The 6,021-nt window shown below is 53.4% G+C and overlaps 1 non-coding gene across 1 annotated transcript; it reads left to right on the top strand.

The window, feature by feature from the left end:
* The first annotated feature begins 966 nt into the window (after nt 1-966).
* LOC113407703 lies at nt 967-1,159 on the top strand. The gene has a single exon (XR_003370060.1). It is a non-coding gene; the product is annotated as a U2 spliceosomal RNA (small nuclear RNA).
* Nucleotides 1,160-6,021: the final 4,862 nt, after the last annotated feature.

Here is a 6,021-nt window from a genome sequence, read left to right as displayed (position 1 = left end):
AGCTTAGTTCAGCCCACTTGTATGTATGCATGATGAGACAGTCTTCAATTACATGATCACATTCTGTGATTTCAACACCATCCCTGCCTCATTCCATGCTGAATGCCAGCTTTAGCCAGCTGATGAGAGGAAGGTGTAACGATGCTGCCTTTGGTGGGACACAACTGAGAGTACCAATTCAGGACAAATTGCTTAGAACAGGGCAGTCACAGCCCCAGGCTGGTGGTTCTCCATCTCGAAGGCACACCAAACCAGCCAAACAGATTTTTTTTCTCCTCCCCCTCCCTCGTGCAGGCGAACAGCTGTTTGGCGGCGGGGGAAGTGCTGGGAGGGGGAGGGGCAGGAATGCGGCACGCTTGGGGGAAGAGGCGGGGGAGGGGGAGCTTGGCTGCCGGTGGAGCTTGCCCTGGTGCAGCAGGAGCCGGCAGGATCAAGCTTCTGCCCACTGCCCCCACAGGAGAGAGCGGAGAAGAGCGGGCCGGGCTGGGGCCCCTTTGGAGCGTGGGCCCGGCACCATGGTAAATCCAGTACTGCTCGGATGTGCATTGCTTTGCATTTGTCAGCACTGAAGTTTATCTGCCATCATATTGCCCATTCACCTGACTTGGTTAGGTCTCTGAAATTTCTCACAAGCTTTTCTCATTGTGACTCTGTGACAGACTGTACCCCTGTATTCACCCCTTGCACACTGGTTTAATAATCTTTGTGCAAAGCCTTGTGAGCTGTGTTCCCTGTAAGCTGCGCGCTTGAGCAGCTGCGCAGGAGAGATTTAAGTGCCGCTCGACTGATAGCAGCGTGCGCACAGCAAGCAGCATGTGTTCAGGTGCCCTCCCCCTATGTCCTGCAGCTGCTCCCGGGACCATCCCGCTGGCTGTGCAGGGTAGGGGGTGCTGAAGTCAGGGTGTCCCCTTCCCCCCTGCCCCTGTTCCCCATCTCCACAGAGCATGAGCGAGGCAGGGGACACAGCCTGGCTCAGGACTCAGTTTGGTTAAGATCATGTGTAGTATCTGTTCTTATCAGTTTAATATCTGATACGTCCTCTATCTGAGGACTATATATTAAATGGATTTTTGGAACAGGGAGATGGAATAGGAGCTTGCTCCATCCACTCCACGCATCGACCTGGTATTGCAGTACCTCCAGGAACGGTGCACCAACCTCCTGGACTACGACCGGGGAGTCTGGCTGGATCCCCTGACACTCGCTCGGCGCATGGGGCTCTCCAGGACTTGTACACTATGGCCAGGTGGTCAGTGCTAAAAAAGGGATTTCATGCCATCTATCACACCACCGCAGTTTGGGAGCCCCATTGCTGCAAACTATCCACCATGTCCTGCACTTTGCCCAGAGTCACAGTCCTGCTTAGCAGGAAGCAAGTAATGGCCCCACCCTGCACAATTGTATGACAATGGCCCCCTGTGGTAGATTTCCTAACTCCAAAATGATTCATGATTGACTGGTAGCAATCTTGCCTGGCAAGTTTCTACAGTGTGATTGCCACTCACTTCGCCACTGTCAGTGCAGATCTTAGTTTGGTGTTCCTGTGCTGGAGGGCAAGTTCAGCACACAGATCCAGGACTGTGGCCTTGCACATCTGAAAGTTCTGCAGCCACTGCTCATCATCCCAAACCTGCACCACAATGCGATCCCACCAGTCAGTGCTTGTTCCTTGTGTCTGGAATCGACACTCCAGGTGCTCCATGAATGCCGCCAACAACCTTGAATTGTTTCTTTCTATGTCCCACAGCAATCTAGCCTCCAAGGAATCATCATGTTCCCCAGGGCTCCTCTTGGGGCTCTGCAAATACTGCAGGGTCATGCACCCTGTGCTGCAACACTCATGACAATAGTGCAGAGCTGTGCAGGCTCCAAGCTCCTGTCACAGAGGCTGAACAGCAAGGAGGGACACGCAGGTTTGTGGAGATTTTGAAAAGAAGGTGTGAAATATTATGGGATGCAGATGAAATCATGGGATGAGATCACTGCATTATGGGAAGTTTACCCCATGCTCCCAATCACCCCCACGCAAATCATTCTGGCCCCATCGAGCATTGCAAAAACTTCCTAAAACACCCTGCCTTGGATGGTGGAAAGTTGCCCAGTGGGATATTACCCATGGCAAACTGCATCGATGCAAGCACTGTTGGTGAGGATGCACCCTGCCGACACAAGGACTGTAGTGTGCACACGCACAAGTGAAGTGATAACTGCGGTGGCTGTAATTTACCTTGACATAATTTTGTAGTGTAGACATGGCCTAAGAGTTTTAATCTCTCCCTTTGTGACCCTAGGGCGGGTTTAACAAGCTTCCTTGGTTTTGTTTGAACCCATCTTTTCTAAAGTTTAATGTCACTGTGCTGGATTTTGGCACCTTTCCTACCCAAAGGATGTTCTGTCTAATTAGACTATGGTCACTAGAATTCAGTGCCTCCGTGGTGGATCCCTCTGGGACTGATTCCTGTGTATTATTTAATCCTTAACTGAGATCAGCCTGTTTCCATGTACGCTCTGGAGCTTGCTCTTCCAAGGATCAAGGATGTGAAGTGTTGGGAAACTAGTTCCCACATGAGCTAGGGATAGTTGGCATCTCCCATTCTAATTGCTTATTACACCAGCCTCTTTGATCCCATCCTTCATTTACTCCTCATTAAATCCCACCTCCCTACCGCCACAGCCCCCCATGGTTATTTGTGACTCCTCAGATAGCAGTGTTGGAGTCAGGACACGGAAGGTCTAGCTGAGAAACGTTTAATGCCTGTGCTGTGTGATATAAATGCTAAGGAGGATTTTGTTGTTCTTGTGCTTCTGAGGTACGATTTGTCAGATAAGCCACACGATGTTGCTCCTGCTCCCAGGCTGGGTAATGAGCAGGCGTTGCTTGCTGGCCTGCTCACCCATGCACATTTAAAATTAACATTCCTGCATGAAACTTTGACATTCACTTGCGGTGAGCAGTTTGAGGGCAGGAGGTGAACAAATGGGGGTCCACGGAATCGGTTTGCTGCCCTTTGCCAGCTCTGTTCCTCCTGCTGTGAGGAGAATCCTGAATGCAGGCACTAGGGAGAAGATGAGAAGAACTTTCATGGTCTGGGCTGCTAATAATGCATGAGACCTTGTTGGTATCAAATGCAGACCCTGGCACTGCCCCAAGGGTTAATTAGTAACACAGCTTACAACCCTTTGCCTCTGGACATGTTCAACGCAAGTTTCCTTTTTGGAGCAGCAGCAGTCTTTGTTGCCTAGATACAGCATAATGGGGGTTTGGAGGATGGTACCTGGAGCTTCGTTAGCAGAAGATTTTGAGTGGGCTTTCTGGACTGAGCTACACGAGGTGAATGCTCACTCAGGGCAGCCCTGAGGCAAAGTGGCTCCTTGTAACTATCAACCAGGCCCTGGATCTGAACAGTGACAAGACAAATGAGGGTAATTGTCTCTCTCCCCTTAATCAGGGGCTTATGGTTAGCTGATGAACCTGCTGGATGCATTGGGTGTGTGTGCAGAGAACACACCACAGAGAAGGAGTGCTTTGGGGGGCATGAGGCGAGGAGGGTGCAGGACCGGCCAGAGAGGGCTGGGACCCAAGGACCTCTTGATGCCAACTGGCAGAGGGCACGGGGTGCTCAAGGGTGGCAGAGATCCCCTGGGTCTGGTATCTACATACTAATCTGCCAAGGAGAAAGTCTAGGTCACACCGGTCATCATAATCCTTGTGTGGTGTATGTATAGAAAAGATGTGAAGACTTAGGTGTATACACTAAACAATGTGTTCTCTAGGTCTCTGAGTGAAGGCAGGCCACCAGAAGGTCAGGGGCGGCTCTATGTTTTTTGCCGCCCCAAGCACGGCAGTCAGGTGGCTTTCGGCGGCACGCCTGCGGGCGGTCCACTGGTCATGCGGATTTGGCGGCATTTCTGCGGGTGATGTGCCGGTCCCGCGCCTTCGGCGTACCTGCCGCCGAATTGCCACCGAAGCCGCGGGACTGGCGGACCTCCCACAGGTACGCCGCCGAAGGCTGCCTGACTGCCGCTCTCATGACGACCGGCAGGCCGCCCCCCGTGGCTTGCCGCCCCAGGCACGCGCTTGCTGCGCTGGTGCCTGGAGCCGCCCCTGCAGAAGATGCTTTGCATGCTCCTGTCCAGCAGGGGAGAAGAAACACATATCTCACTCTGAGTGGTCACCTGCAAACTGAGTACTGTGCATTTCACAATGGACACTCATTTACAGTCTGACCAACATACGAATCAGCACATTGTGGGGACTGTGGGAACACACAAAACCAGCGGGAGCTAGACTGTTTAGGAGTCAGACGATGAACTTAAGGAACTCTACCTGGGGTGCAGATGAACCCCCAGGTATTCCTTCAGTCTGTGAGGACAAGCCACCACTGGGCTTGGTGTTATGAGAAAGGGTTTCAACTAAACTGGTTGAAAATGCTAGGAAAAGGACTGGGATAAGCTATCTTGGAGGAGACCAGGGGAATGGCTTGCAAGTTATGTTTAGACTTTCGAAAGCATGTTATGATTTTGTTTTATCTGTAACCATGTATCTCTAATGTTCTTACTTTCCATCACTTGACTCTCTGGTCTTGGATAATAAACTTATTCTTGTTTTCACTGCAGATATCTGTAAGTGCTGTGTGTTAAGCAGAGGGGGTCTGAGTTGAATCATGCCAGCTGGTGTGTACTATTGCTTTGGGAACAGTGGCTCTGAGAGTTCTGTGACTGTCAGTGGCACAGTCTGTGGCTGGGCACTCCAGAGGGACACTCAGAGGACTTAGGGTTGGCATGTGCCTATCGCTAACTTGTACCAACAGCGAGGCCTGTGGAGGCCTGGCTTGTGCTGCTAGAGGTTGATGGAGTCAGGGACCTGATTCACAGACAAGACTTCCTCACACTTAGGGCAGGTGGTAGAAAGACCCTGGGTACGCTGGGGCAGTATCACCATGGCAGCGAGTTATATTCTTTCCAGGAATATTCAGGGTTGGGGGCCCTGCTCCACCAATATTTGGAGCTGAGTATCTCCCCCAGCCCTGCCTGGAGCGGGCCCCGGCCCCCGCCTGCCACCCCCCGCACATTTCCCCCCCGCCCCGCCCCGCCGCGTCCGGTGTAGCACATTCCTATGCAGAGCGTATCCACACTACACCGGCTCCCGGCATCAACTGCTGTCTGCTGCCCCAGGGTCCTAGTGCCCCCCATCTGCTAATGGCAGGGCAGGCTGCCCTTACCCTGCCCTTCCGCCCTAGCCCTGAGCCTCTCCAATGCCCCAAACCCCTCATCCCCAGCCCCAGCCCTCATCCCCCCGCACCCTAATCCTCTGCCCCAGCCCTGAGCCCCCTCCTGCATCATGAACCCCTCATCCTCAGCCCCACAGCCCTCAACACCCCAACCCTCTGCCCTAGCCCTGAGCCCCCTCATACACCCCAAACCCCTCATCCTCAGCCCCACAGCCCTCACCCCTGCACCCCCTCCTATCCCCAAACTCCCTCCCAGAGCGTTCACCCCCTCCCCTGCCTCTGCATCCCCTCCCACCCCCAAACTTCCTCCCAGAGCTTGCGCCCCTCACCCCTCCTACGCCCCCACCCCCACCCCAGAGCCTGCACCCAAACTCTGTCCCAGAGCCTGCACCCCTCACCCCCTCCTGCACACCCACCCCCTGCCCCAGCCCAGGACCTGCACCCCAGACCTCCTCCCCCCACCCAAACTCCCTCCCAGAGCCTTAGGCAGGTGGGGGGCGGAGTTGGGGGGGCGGATTCTGGGCACCACCAACATTTCTACAAACCTGCCAGCCATGCATTATAGGCAAAGTACCAGTACCCTGAAAGATGCTGTCACCCTGCATCCCACACCTACTTCCTACTCTTTCCTGGCAAGGAGGAATTACATGTGAGCTGCAAAGGGGAAGGCCTGAAAGGATGTTATAATGAAGAAAAAAATAGACAAAGTGTGTGTGTGACAGTGTGTGTGTGTATTAGGGTGACCAGACAGCAAATGTGAAAAATCGGGACGGGGGTGGGGAGTAATAGG

The sequence above is a fragment of the Terrapene carolina genome, unplaced genomic scaffold (genome assembly GCF_002925995.2).
Source record: "Terrapene carolina triunguis isolate 2854851 unplaced genomic scaffold, T_m_triunguis-2.0 Scaffold236, whole genome shotgun sequence".
Taxonomy (NCBI): domain Eukaryota; kingdom Metazoa; phylum Chordata; order Testudines; family Emydidae; genus Terrapene; species Terrapene triunguis.
The sequence above is the reverse complement of the archived record's forward strand: the minus strand, read 5'-3'. Positions and strand labels throughout refer to the sequence as shown.